Genomic DNA, 13,044 nt, shown 5'->3' on the forward strand with positions numbered 1-13,044 from the left:
AGTGTGTCCATAGGCATGATTGCCCGTTAGGGACTGTGTGGATACAGCACACTGTATACTAAGACTTTGGTACAGAAAGTGGATTTTACACGAAAACAATATTTAGCGGTAACTGCCAAGAAGTCAGAATGTAACAGTCTACGTTTTTCCCTAAATTTGTGCTTTTATATTTTACAACAAATCACCAGATTATAATTTGAAGCGGTACGACGTGTTACCGTTCTGCCGGGCGTATGGCAACACTAGCCTGAACAGGACAAACACTAATACTGACAGATATATCATAACGACAAAAGCAATAAGGGAAAAAAATCATCAATAAGTAGTTTCTCCCAACGCTCTCAACAAACGCAAGAAGAAAATATAAGTTTAGACGAGGCCAACACAGGCAGCTCCGGCCAGGGGAACTTCCTTATCGTGTGTATTATCACTAAACCAGATCAGACCAAGTGATAAGGGTTAAAAGCCTCTAACACTACCCGCCACCAACCTATCTTCAGATTCTCACAAGTTTGACCGACGAAAGTTCCTAATAACCGAAGGCGATGGTCGTCAAGGGTAACGGGAAATTAGACCTCCCAACTTATTTCACGCGACTCTTAGACACCCTCATCTAACTTAACCTAACAATATGACCTAACCTAACCTAAACTAATATAACCTACCCAACCTAATCCAACAACACTACCTAATCTAACCTAACCTAGTATAACCTGTCCTAATCCTCATAATCTAACCTAACGTAACCTAATCCTCATATGATTCAGACATAAGAATTCACTTAGCTGGTTGACATGAACACCAGACAAAATGAGTTAAATCACCGGAAGAGTCGCCCCTCCCCTTGCTTATTTTACCTGATGATTAAAACGACTTAACGCTACCTAGGGTGGGAGGGGGTAGGTTAGGTTTGGTTAGGGAGGGTTAGATTAGGTTAGGCGGGGTTAGATTAGGTTAGGCGGGGTTAGGTGAGGTGAAGTAGGGTTAAGTGAGCGTTAGATTAACGTTGGGGTTATGTTAGATTAGGATTGGGTTACGCTAGGTTAGGTAGGGTTAAGTTAGCGTTAGATTAGTTCTGGAATTTAAGGGTTCAGTTGTGTGTTTTCGACCTGAGAGGGGACGGGGGTCGGTAACTGATAAGCACCAAACAGCAGGTTTGAGGCCACTCTATCTCACCAAGCACGAGTACAGTATTGCCTCACCTGCAGCCACTACTGTAAAGCAGGTCGAGGTACTTCAAGACTCACCCTAGTGTTGTACTGTACGAGCTGACACACTCCGCTTGTCATGATAACACCACCATCATGTGTGTACTCCACCATGATGTGTACACCCTACCATGATGTTATACTCTACCATGATGTGTACACTCCACCGTGATGTGTATACTCCACCATGATGTGTACACCCTACCATGATGTAATAATAATAAACGGTTTATTAATAGAGTTGCAGCCGGTGGCTGAAAATATACAGACTTACATTTGATTTAGACATATTGATATAATATGCATTGAATACATTTACAGGGTTGTACAGTACATAAATCAGGAGTTGTTTATTATTTTAACAACAGATGGGATGGTGCTGTTCTTATATCTATCGGTGCGGGCTCTTATGGGCTGAATTTTGTTGCAGTGGCGACTGCGCGAGTTGGGTGGGGGGCTGCAGGTGGCAGGAGGTGGCGATGACGAGGGTGGTGCAGTAGTCCACTGCCAAACCTTTCCAGTGTTTGGTGGTGGAGGTCACTGAGGGATGGCATTTCCAGGGTGGAGAGAGCGTTGGTGTAGCCGGAGTATTCTGCGCCGAGTATGATTCTGCAGGCCCTTTTCTGTACCTTCTCTAGCTGACGTTACACTCCACCATGATGTGTACACCCTACCATGATGTGTATACTCCACCATGATGTTACACTCCACCATGATGTGTACACTCCACCATGATGTGTACATCCTACCATGATGTGTACACTCCACCATGATGTTACACTCTACCATGATGTGTACAATCCACCATAATGTGTACATATTTCCAGAAATTTGCATGGTACATATTTCGTCGTCAGTCTGAACCCAATACGAACACAACGATAATAATATTTAACTCTCTTTATAAGTGGGGGAGATTCAGAATAAACAGCTGTCACGTGATGGCGGTCCATGTGATATAAGACTCGACTGCTGGGGTCTGGGTTGTGTGGCGGGGTCCGGGAGGTTGTGTGGCGGGGTCCGGGAGGTTGGATGGCGGAAAAGACAAGACAATAGTGTTGGGGTGAGGAAAGTTGAACAGTGATCCACCCACAGACCATGACCTGAGGTGACCTGTGTTCCGCCCACCCTGTCACCTCCCCCCCCCTCCCTCCTCTCTATTATGCTCGAGGCATATATGAAAATTAGACACCCTAGTTTATTTCACCTGAAGATTAACCCCCCTAATGTTAACCTAAACTAGCCTAACCTGATCCAACACTAACCTAATTTATGTTCTAACCTAATGCTAACCAAACCATACCTAATGTAACCTAACTTAACCTTGGGGCTAAATTGGTATGTCTCCCCTTCCTTTTCTCCCCCCCCCTCACCTTCACCTCTCAGTTTCCTCCCTCCCTGACCCACCTGCTAGCGGGAGGAGGAGGAGAAGCCTGGTTTTTTTTGTGATTTTTTAAGGTCCGGGAAATCCCCTCTGCAGCGTTGCCACCATTACCGCCCACCACCAGTCATGTTTTATACTGACAACGTTGCTTCAACAAATAGAAACACACTCTCATCACCACATCAACACCACCATCACAACACCATCTACACACTATCATCACAACATCAACACCATATACACACTATCATCACAACACTAACACCACCACTACCCCAAGCCGGATTCCCATACATTCCTAAGATAAACTTTCCCCTTAACTGGAGATCTTTGTCACAGGTCTCTCTCTGGCCCGTTCGTATAAACAATAGGTCAAATGGCGTCAAAATTATACGTAGACTGCACCGTTACATTTAATAAAAGATCCGTGAGCAGCAGTTCGATCAAGTAACGATACCTCTCTTTATCTCTCTCTCTCTCTCTAGCCCCGTCCGTATCACCACCCGGATGTAAAACAGCTGGATGTGGAGCAGTTGGGTGGAAGGGAGCTGGGTGGAGAGCAGTTGGATGTGGAGCAGTTGGATGTGAACCGGTTGGATGTGAAGTGGCTGGGTGGGAAGGAGCTGGTTAGGGAAGCAGCCTAATACACGCGGTTTTTATATAATTACAGGAGTTCCTCAGGGTTGGGTAAGATCACCAGGGCTGTTTGGCATCGTGGATAAATACAATACAGCTCAGTGCTTCAGAGAGAGAGTCATATGTGTCGTTGTTGTGTGAGAGGGATGAATACTGACTGTGTGCAGCAGGGAAGGAGAAGGTAGATGTTAAGTACTTGAATACATACACATGACATCCAGGCAACGACTGTGTGTGCATGATTCATTGTTGTCACTATTATGTGTTAAAGGCAGGATATAATTCAGTGTTTATCACCTTTTTTATTCGTAAACAAGTTTGTTATGTATACAGTGAACGATTTTATTTTTATTTTTTTTTATTTTCTTGTTGGAGTTTTCGTGCAGATGTTCCTCCTCACGGTGATGGGGTTAGTTTGGTGCTAACGGTCAGTTCGGTCCTCAACACAAACACCAACGTTAAAAGGTTGACCACAGTACGAAGCCTTCAGCGCCTCTTCTGGTGTTGGCCGGAGAGGGAGGATGACGTCAGGAGCTGTCGTATTGGGAATTCCCCGGACTCGGCTATGCTCTAGGTGAGGGCCTGGACGACGTGGTCCTATCATACCGTCCACACCCAGCCTCCCTGTACCGCGTTAATGCTGTACGTCTGTCACTGACACGCCTCATGTTCTGAAGCTTCCAACAAATCACCTGCTCGCCCGTGTGTGTGTGTGTGTGAATATTTTCTGCCTCAGCCTGGAAACTTTTCCTAGGTGGCATATCGAGTATATTTTCATAAAGTACCTGCAGTAATGTATGGTTTGGCTTTCGTCTCTTACCAGAAGCCCGAGTATGAAGGGCAGGTTGGAGAGTGAACACTCCTACGAATCCAGGGAAAACCTTCCATTTCTCGCGTGTTCTGTGTTTTCTTCTATGACGTTGTGAGTCCTAAGACACGTCTCCAGTGCGTGGGGACTTCAATAATTAACACAAGCGAGAGTTTTATTTGAGCAATTTCCACGTAACTGAAGGAGCAAGTTGCCAGGGTGTGGTGTGTGCTGCTGGACGTGTGGCGACAACACACCCTGCACGACTCCACCCTTCACGTCTGAGACAGAGCGTGCCGATTCCTCCAAACTTGTTTTCATCATCTTCGTTTCATTTCTTTCCACTTGTTTTAATTTACATGGTTGTTATATGTCCCCTTTAATGTATTCGCCCCCTTTCTCGTTCTTTGTTGTCATATTTTCCGCTCAGCGTCACTTCTGTGTTGTTCGTTTCTCTTACAGTTAAAACTTTTCTCAGAGTTTTTCTCCAGATCTTGGACGCTATGGAATGCGACAAGGCTACAGTCCTTGAGTGTAAAGGTTAGATTACAGACAGGCAGACACACGATTATTGTTAACTTATGAAGGCTGAACACGATCTACCCAGCTGGTTGATAAGTGACTAGGATGCCTGTGCATCCTACCAGTCCTCCAGTGCAAAAGTGTAAACCATTGTTGTGCTTTTTAATTATGGGTGTTACGTGCGCCCTTGGGTTGATGCGTCACCCGGAGAGATCTGCTGGTACACGCCTGGGTCTGAGAACAGTTCGTGCAAATCATCTTCATATCAGTTTTGTCTATTACTGCATGTAGCGTTGAAAAAACATATAACATATAACAAACAATAGCTTCACCTTTAGTTCCGTGAGGCGACAGTGTTCACTAGATGGCTGTCACGCTTGAAGTCACAGCCACAATAATGTGAGGTCAGATTAACATTTATTATGATGCACTGTCCTCAAGTTCCGGATGTGGGACGGTAAAGCGGGGCACAGTGGAATGGGAGATGGTAGAATGGGGTACAATGAACTGGGTACGGTACAACTGAGCAAGGGGGAATGGGATAAGGTAGAATAAGGCACGATGGAATGAGACACGGTGGAATGGGGGATCGTAAATGGGCACAGTGGAACGGGGCATGGAAGAGGGCTGGATCCATTACTGTTAAGAGTCGAGGGCAGAGCATCATGGCAAATGGCAGTCAGGCTCCAGCAACACAGAGGAGTGCGTGAGTGAGGCTGCAGTTTTGAGTTTTTACACACACCTCGTCACACTAACCCAGGCTCCCGACCTTGGCTTTCACAATTTTGCAATATATAAACACCAGAATAACTGAACTAAAACCTCCAGTTACACGGAGGTTTTACCACTAAGTGTAACGTTCGACTTCAGAGCTCGGAGTGTTTAATATAAAGCCACAAGCCGGAACACTTGTCCTGTAAAATCTCAAATTTGATGAAAATATTGCTGTTAAGGAAAATTCAAATCCAGATCCAATTCTGCATCGTCTTGCACGAACGCTGATTGGTTTTATTTATATTTACATTATTTGTGCCGAGCGTTTGGCTGGTTAGTAGAAAGTAGCAGAAAGAAGCGCTAATTATTCTTTATTCAGTTCTACAAGAATATTTTTTTAGGAAATTACATCGTTGACATTTCAGCCTGAAAATTAATTAAATTTTCAAGATTTCAAACAGCTGTCAAATATCACTCACCGACTTGTGTTTCGTTAACTGTTGCCATAGGTCATCGCTCGTATAACACTGTGGCTTTGAGCTCATGGATTCGAGCCCAGGCAAAGGCGGTATCTTCGAGACTCGGGTGAGAATGAGGACAGGTTTATTAAGTCACACTGGCTCCTCGTCTACTGAACGTCTGGGTGTGTCATCTATCGCAGGTACTGGGGATCGAGGCGATGAAGACGAGAGTAAGCAGCCCAGTATAACTCCTTGTGTTAAGTATAGACAGGGAAAAGTAACCGACCTGTCCTTTGTTTCTAGCTAACAGACGGAAGTGTAGTGATCAACAGGAAAGGGAGAGCCAACGAATAGGAAAAGTACACACGCATACACACCTTCATCTTTCCTGATATCCTCGATTTACGTAGGCTGATTCCCAACACTTCACCTTACGTAGGCTGATTCCCAACACTTCACCTTACGTAGCAGGTTGTGTCGTCAAGGTTCGTTCGTGCTGAGGCTACACTATGACACTCGAGCGAGGCCACACCCCCCTCCCCCGTGTCTGTCCTTATTCCCTCTTCAATATACTGTACTGTACCTCCCTCACACCTTCACCCCGTTGGCTCTCTTGTCCTGAATATTTGTTTATCTTTGGTGGAAAATTTTCTTATGAGTTTTCTGTTTTATTTCGCTGTTAGTTATTATTAGTAGTAGTAGTAGTAGGAGTATTTTCATTACTGATAGCCTTTAAGACGTTTGAGTGTTAATTGTGAAGGTTAATGTATGTGTGGGAGGGGGGGGGTTACACGAGATAAGGTAATAGTGTAGACGAGAAGGTGCCGGAGTACAGTAGTGAGGAGCACAGAGGGAGTGGAGAGTCTTTTTCATGCCCTTAACACAATGACAACCTTGAATATTTATAACCGTTGTTTGGGGCAAGTATAGCAGTACTGGTATTACACGGTCGAGTACTTATCTTAAGGCTGAGTACATTGAGAAATCCATGGCTTCAAGTTTGAGTACATGTATGGGTAAGTGAATGGGAGAGAACACGTTCTTAGGGGCGCAAACAAGAGCAGATATATACACAGGTGTGTTGTTTCAGCGTCCGGGAACGGCTCGGCCAACACGACTCACTGATCTCCAATGTGTTTCCTCCCTCCCCTTGAGTCTCTGTCAAAACCTTGTGCTGTAATGTTTTTATCTCCCTCAACGGCACCATGTACTTATCACAGTATTTGGAGGTAAGAAAATAACAAGAGCGAGTTACAAGATACATTCTGTTAGGCCGGAGCAACCGCCTGCAAGGTTCCACAACACCAGTGTGCCAGGGCCAGTTTTTATGGGCCTCACCTACTTGTTGCTCTAGCCCCCCCAGCCGCCCGCCTCCACCATCACCCCTTCCCCGCCACACACACGGTTGGTCACCACACCCATCAGCCACCCTGAACTTTAACAAGACTTGAGAAACACCACAAAAGATCTCCAACCAAAAAGTCATAAAGTGCAAGAGACATAGAGCATGACACGCCACGACACGCCGTTTCTTACCCTGACCGGAGAAGTCCCAATGTTCGTCACCGTGCTACATGTCAGCCACTACGAACGACGTATGTTAAAGACATGATAAGGAAAACGTAGATCCGCCTTCCGCCAGCACGTTGTGAAACACTGAGTGGCGGCCTCACCTTGCTGGTACACTAAAGCGGATTTCCTCCCCTGGTCCTCCGCGTGCTACCGTCACGCCACCATCCTCACCATCCAAGTCTTTCTATCATAACTAATATATGGTTTAAGAAGTGAGAAACAAGTAATAATACTTCCAAGTTCTGAAGGCTAAGCCATTGTCTGCTGGTAAATACCACACAACTCAGCAGGTCGGTCACACCCGATTAATGTCAAGCCCTGACCACAGTCCGTTATATCTTGTTATTGGTTCATGACGCCCATACCGTTCACCCGCTGGTGGGTGTCTCCTGGGACACCGCCACCCGTCACTCCCAGTGTCCCAACCTTCACCTTTTTCTAATGTTTCTTTATTACTAAGCTTTGTCAAAATTCTCGTTTTCTTATTTTTCGGATAGGAAACATTTGTTCTACATCAGCGTCGTTCCCTCATCCCCGGCAGCACCTCAACAACAACACCCAAACTGCCTCCTTTCTTCCCCATCCCAAGTCCGGCTTCTACTAGTGACCACGACCTCCAGGGTCCTCTTGACCTCGCCCGACACCGTTAGATAAATAATGTTCCGTCTCAGTCTTGAGTTAACCAACAAAGCAAAAGTTTACGTCGCCAAGATATCACCACAAACACTCCTGTGTCCTGTGAGCAATGAGTGAGAGAGAGAGAGAGAGGCAAAACGTTTGGCTGCTTTTAATCAATCTAATTCCCACCTCTCCTGACCTGACTGGTAGATGTTTTGAGCGCGAGGGACTCTTTTTCAATGCGTGTGGTTTAATACAGTCAAAGACCAATTATTGGATAACCTGATGTGTTTTAAGTTACGTTTATACAGTGGTAATGTGTCTTCTTCCCCTACCCTACTTCACCACGCCCCTCCGCACTTAACCACGCCCCACCCCAGTAGGTGAGGCAGGGCAGAGTTACACAACAAGGTCACCCTCATAACGTGACCACCACTCACCTCCCCTCCCCAACACACACCAAGGTGGGGGGAGGGAAAGACAACGCCTCCACTCCTCCCCTACGCCTGGGGAAGTAGAAACAAGGTGGATGGGTGGAAGGGTTGGGATGGTGGAAGGGTGGGATGGTGGATGGGTGGAAAGGTGGGATGGTGGAAGGGTGGGATGGTGGAAGGGTGGGGTGATGGAAGGGTGCGATGGTGGATGGGTGGGATGGTGGAAAGGTGGGATTGTGGATAGGTGGAAGGGTGGGATGATGGAAGGGTGGGATGGTGGATGGGTGGGATGGTGGAAGGGGTGGGGAAGTGGAGCCGTGCCACAAGATGGAGAATATTACAGCCTTGGGATCTATGATATTGGTTAACATTTCAGTCAATCCATCATGATATATTATTGATTTTTGTTTTGTTTTGTAAAAGAGGATTAGAGAGAGAGAATGTATACTATAGTTCGACTTCTTGTCTTCGCATTTTCCTCTCACTTTCCACACTTGAATTGCGTCACCCCGCCCCTCACCCTACTAACCCGTTCCCCCTATACCTTCCCAGCCTCCATGAGTCACCCTAAACAGAAGCAGAACAGGGAAGATTAAAAGACAAGAGACAGGTAGACAAAGGTGCAGTAGATCAGGTCACACCCACACTATCTTACACTCTGCCCCTCCCTCCTCTCCCTCCCTCACTCTGCCACAAAGTTCACGCTGTCTTCTCCGGTCACTTTCACTTCCTGAGCCAATCCCACCAAGGTTGTCTGTGTGTATGTGTGTATGTATGTGTGTATGTATTTATGTATGTGTGACTCAGGGGAAACACACACGGTAAGAGAAGAAGGCAGTCAGGATGTGCACAACAAAAGCGACATCATAATCGCCCAAAATAATACAAAAATAAGTTCGTTAGGTTTGGTTTGATTTCGTGTCGTTTGATTTTAGTGAATAAATATATAGACAGATAAATAGATAATAAACAAATTAAATAAGGATAAATAAATCAATAACAATAAACATATATAAATTCATAGATAAATAAATAATAGATAAACTTGAGGATATAAAATGATTTAGCGGTTCTTATTGGCCGAGGAACTTTGCCAACACTGGCCATCTCATAATCCCCGGCCACTGAAGAGGCTCCGGCCAGTTCAGGAACGGGCCAGCCTCACGTCACAGGTCATAAATACTGAAGGCGAGTGAAGGTCTGGATATATTTACGACATATGATGATACACTTATATCCCGATATACCTTAAGTGCGCATATCAGGGTCTGTTCTTGGAGTATGTGTGTGTGTGTGTGTGTTCCATTATATACATCAACACTCATAGGGACGCCAGACAGCATATCAAGGACGAACCTGTCCTTCGGTGGTCGCTTGGAAGCCACCACACCACATCCATCACCTGTGTACGTAATTGTGTGTGTGTGTGTGTGTGTGTTTAATGTAACATACACATTGGCCTAGCCTCCACCAGATGAAAGTTTCACAAACAAGAATACAAATTATGACAAGGAGAGACAAGAAGCTGTGTTCTCATTATTAACAGTTATAATTACACACAGTACTTCCTTACTTAGATATGTTCCTCTGGCACTCCCGCCTCCCTATGGTAATCGTCAACGCCCACAGTGACAGGGCCACAGGTTCAGGATATGCCACACATTAATCCATCATCACCCGCGTCAATATGCAGGACGAGTGACCACGACACTTCTGATGTGAATAAATGCACGGGGTGTCGTCCTCTTCTGTAATGTTCACCACACGCTGATGAATTCATTGCCAATATTAGTATTTTGTTTGAGTGTTGGTGTCATGGCGGTGACGGGTTATATTATTTGCTGGCCACCTCTCCAACTTACTGCCCCACACTTCCCCTCTCTCCAACTTACTGCCCCACACTCCCCCTCTCTCCAACTTACTGCCCCACACTCCCCCTCTCTCCAACTTACTGCCCCACACTCCCCCTCTCTCCAACTTACTGCCCCCACTCCCCCTCTCTCCAACTTACTGCCCCACACTCTCCAACTTACTGCCCCTCTCTCCAACTTACTGCTCTCCAACTTACTCCCCCTCTCTCCAACTTACTGCCCCACACTCCCCCTCTCTCCAACTTACTGCCCCACACTCCCCCTCTCTCCAACTTACTGCTCTCCAACACCCCCCACTCCCTCTCCAACTTACTGCCCCCTCCCCCTCTCCAACTTACTGCCCCACACCTCTCTCTCCAACTTACTGCCCCACACTCTCCAACTTACTGCCCCACACTCTCCAACTTACTGCCCCACACCCTCTCTCCAACTTACTCCAACTTACTGCTCTCCACACTCCCCCTCTTCCTCTCCAACTTACTGCCCTCTCAACTCTCCAACTGACTCCCCCTCTCCAACTTACTGGCCCCTCTCTCCAACACCTCTACTCCACACTTCACTCTCTCTCCAACTTCTGCCACACAACACTTCCCTCTCTCCAACTTACTGCTCCAACTTACTGCCCCACACTCCTCTCTCTCTCCAACTTACTGCCTCCCCCTCTCTCCAACTTACTGCCCCACACTCCCTCTCTCTCCAACTTACTGCCCCACACTTCCCCTCTCTCCAACTTACTGCCCCACACTTCCCCTCTCTCCAACTTACTGCCCCACACTCCATCTCTCTCCCAGAAACTCCCTAATTGTCAGACACTTTCACTGCCCCGCTCTGCTCGACACTCTCTCTTCTACACATTCAATAATTACCTAAGACTATCCCTCGCCCTCCCACACACTCGTTAAGACCCCCATAAAGTTCTTCCATTCTCTCCACTACATAATATCTGGTTCGGAAAAAAATAGATTGTCTGACCTTTATGGCCTTTGAAAAAAGTCCTCGTCGCCAGAGTAAATTTGAGGCAGAGATCCACATGAACCAGCGGTGTGGTAGTAGACAGAGGCGTATTTTCGGTCGAGCAAAAATGGAATAATATATATTTGAAGTGTTGCGGTGTGGGAACATAAGGCTGGTGACCTTTCTTTTTTTCTTATTAAAATCTATTCTTTCACCCTGGCATTTACAATTTTAAATTATAACATTATATAATGATTTTGCTTTTAGCTACAATCAGTACATACAATTTTCCTTGTACACACACACACACACACGAAAGCGCTTGGGAACTTCGTGTTTTCTTCTTTCCTTGTGGTTATCAGCATATATATATATATATATATATATATATATATATATATATATATATATATATATATATATATATATATATATATATATATATATATATATATATATATATATATATATATATATATATAAAGGTATTCAAGGCCATACAGTGCGTGTTCACTACGGAATTAAGGTAGTCCATTTTAATCTTTTCCTTATTTTTATTCCTGTTTTTATTATTCTTGTTTTCCTCTTTAATAACCCGTGATACTTCACAAAATTTTAATCTTGTGCAGGAAACGACCAGCACCACTGAGGGGTAACTCACGTCTCTTGGTGACACCTGAGAAGCTGGGCAAGTCTTCCATAGACTTTGGGTGAGAGGTTCTTAGTGCCGTGTGTAAAAAAATCTCTTAGCTGAATACATACAGTATATAAGAGTGTCCTGTCATGACAGTATGTGCAGTGACTGTCATACTGATAGTCAAATTAAATTTGTTTCGTAGTTAAGGAACCCAGTTAGGGGCGTTCTCGTGTCTCCAGTTAAGGGGATGAAATGTGGTGGGAGTGAAAATTATGATAAGCAATGTACAGTTCCTCGAACTATAGCGCGATAAACCCCCCACCCCTCCAAGAAAAAAGAGGTGATCATTGCTGAATGTGAACAGTTTGACCTTTAGTGAACGATCGTTCAAACCTTCAGGGCAGGATGCAAATGCACTACAGGAGGATTTAAATAAACTGCAGGAGTGGTCAGAGAAATGGCAAATGAAATTCAACACCAGCAAGTGCAGCGTACTTAATATTGGAAGAACAAATACTGTCAATGTACACAGCCTTAACAACTTGTGAAAGAGACTTAGGGGTATTTGTAAGTCCGGACATACGGCCTAGAAAACAGTGCGTTAATGTTCGAAATAAGGCAAACAGAGTATTAGGTTTTATATCTAGAAGTGTAAGTAATAAGAGTGCAGAGGTCTTATTGCAACTATATCTTGCGTTAGAAAGGCCGCACCTCGATTATGCGGTTCAGTTCTGGTGCCCTTATTATAGAATTGATATCAATTCACTGAATTCGGTGCAACAAAGAATGACGAAAATGATTCCGGAACTTAGAAACCTTCCATATCAAGATAGGTTAAAGAAACTAAACTTGCATTCCCTAGAAAGACGAAGAGTGCGGGGAGATATGATAGAAGTATTTAAGTGGATGAAAGGAATCAATAAAGGTGATATAGATAAAGTTCTTATAATATCCGAGCAGGATAGGACTCGGAGCAACGGATTTAAGTTGGATAAGTTTAGGTTTAGGAGGGAGATAGGAAGGAACTGGTTCACAAATAGAGTGGTGGACGAGTGTAACAAGCTTAGCAACTTTGTAGTAAGTGCTGGAACGCTGGAAAGTTTTAAAAGGAGGCTAGATAGATTCATGGATGATAGAGAGTGGTAGTATCTCTCGACAGGAGCTGCCATGCACAGGCCAACCGGCCTATTGCAGACTTATTTTCTTATGTTCTTATGTTCTTTGA

At 45.0% G+C, this 13,044-nt stretch overlaps 1 protein-coding gene across 2 annotated transcripts in view; it reads right to left on the bottom strand.

The window, feature by feature from the left end:
• Positions 1–13,044, bottom strand: part of LOC121866511 (xenotropic and polytropic retrovirus receptor 1-like) — a 40,863-nt gene that overhangs the window by 27,369 nt on the left and 450 nt on the right. The gene's annotated exons all lie outside the window — the stretch shown is intronic.

Source organism: Homarus americanus, unplaced genomic scaffold (genome assembly GCF_018991925.1).
Source record: "Homarus americanus isolate GMGI-L3 unplaced genomic scaffold, GMGI_Hamer_2.0 scaffold16430, whole genome shotgun sequence".
In the NCBI taxonomy this organism is placed as follows: Eukaryota; Metazoa; Arthropoda; class Malacostraca; order Decapoda; family Nephropidae; genus Homarus; species Homarus americanus.